The following is a 1,965-nucleotide window of genomic DNA, read 5'->3' on the forward strand; positions in this document are numbered from 1 at the left end:
TAGTGGTAATCACAACTAAATAACACTCTAATAGTGTGAAGGAAATAAAGATGGCAAGATTCAATATAAAATTAGCAAACAGTAATTGAGAAATAGACAATTTAGTCTAAATTATAAGAATTTAAACTACTATAAAGCAAATCAAATATGAATCCTAAAATATTTCTTCTCAACAAAGCAAGAAAGTAATAATACCTAAATTAATTACACTAAATCAGAATTCTCATGTATAATTAATTTTGGAGCCAAATTAATTATTTTATATAAAAAAAATTATTTTAAGCTCTAAATATGCATAAGTATGTGTTTGATCAAATATGACATCAAATTATTTAAAACAAGAGAGAGAAAATTCAAATAGCCTCTAAAATAATAGAGTCCGAAAATTTAAAACAAAGGAAGTAATTTTTTTGGCATAAAAAACCTTAAGTCCTGATTCAACTAGGAAAAGAAAAATAAATCTAATAAGGAGAAGGATTCCTTGAAGTCATGCCAAGGATTCTCTTTCTTCTTGTTCTTCTTTTCTATCTCTTTTCGAATTTCTTTCTTTTTTTTCTTTTTATTTTCTTTTTTTTTTTACTGAATTGACCAAGAACAAAACTTAACTAATTTAACAACCAAAATTAAATCAACAAACACTCAAACAAGTTTAGACCCTAAACAAATTAAACTAGCACAAGACCAAAACTCTATGAATAACTAAATCACAAGAAAACTCAAATTTAAAACCCTAAACTAAGATAAATCAAAATTTATCTTAACCTTTAACTCTAATACCAACTGATATGGAATCCTATGGATTAAATGTAAGAACTCTATGATAAGATGGAATAGCTCTAAAGATCAACAATAAATTTCCCTCTATGGCACTCCATGCAAAGGACATTAAGAATACCAATAATTAAGGATTAGAGAAATAAGATAAACACCACAATTAAATTAATAAGTTTACCTTGATTCTTGATGCAATTGGAATAATACAATCTCACACTCTCATAAACAATGATAAAACATTTATATATACCATGTACAAAAGGATTAACCAACATACTGGGGTCAAGCACAACTCTAAACCTCAATAAATATCATTACATCACATTTCTGTACTATGCTTTACATTACATCATTTTCATGTCCACTACTAGCTATTACATATAACATGACTTCTAATCCTGCTGACTTCCTGGACTAGCCCGTACCTGCAAACCTGGGGGATTAAGGGAGTGGAGGTGAGCTACAAGAGCCCAGTGAGCAGAATAATAAAACATTATATTTAAAATTCATGCTTTCATGGAATGCATCACATCACAAACAATTCACATCAAGGATGAACTTGTCACCATTTAGCCCTCTACACAGTCTAACCATGCCAGGGGCATAGTGCAGGCACACCTGGACTTCCATATCATATCATACATATCCAATCGTGCCCAGGGCGTAGTGCAGGCACGCCCGGACTTTCTCTTACATAGTGCCAGGGGCGTAGTGTAGGCACGCTTGGACTTCCATATCATATCATCATTATATCATGTCATAACATATGAGGGCTAATGGATCATTCAACATTCATCCACATCAACAACATAATATGCAATGCAACATATTCGTGAGTTCTAATGCAAGCACCCTAATATAGTTCATGGCATTCATGATGCGTGAATCATGCTAAAACTTTCATTATTTTCTTTGAAACATAAAGAGTCATTCTACTTACCTCAGGCTAGCTCTGACAAGACTCTGAAGCAGCTGACTCACTGCTGGGGTCCTCGGTTCCTCGGGTCCGAACCTACACAGGTGGACTCAAATGAGGGACCAAACATACATGAACATGACTCTAAAATACTCCCCAAAAACCCCCTAAAACACCTTAAAACAATCATAGAAAACATGCAAAGGAAGGCTGAACAGGGCACTTTCGGCTGTAGGTTCGGCGGCCGAAAGTCCCTCCAGAGCCGAAAGTCATGC

Source organism: Manihot esculenta, chromosome 17 (assembly GCF_001659605.2).
Source record: "Manihot esculenta cultivar AM560-2 chromosome 17, M.esculenta_v8, whole genome shotgun sequence".
Taxonomy (NCBI): domain Eukaryota; kingdom Viridiplantae; phylum Streptophyta; class Magnoliopsida; order Malpighiales; family Euphorbiaceae; genus Manihot; species Manihot esculenta.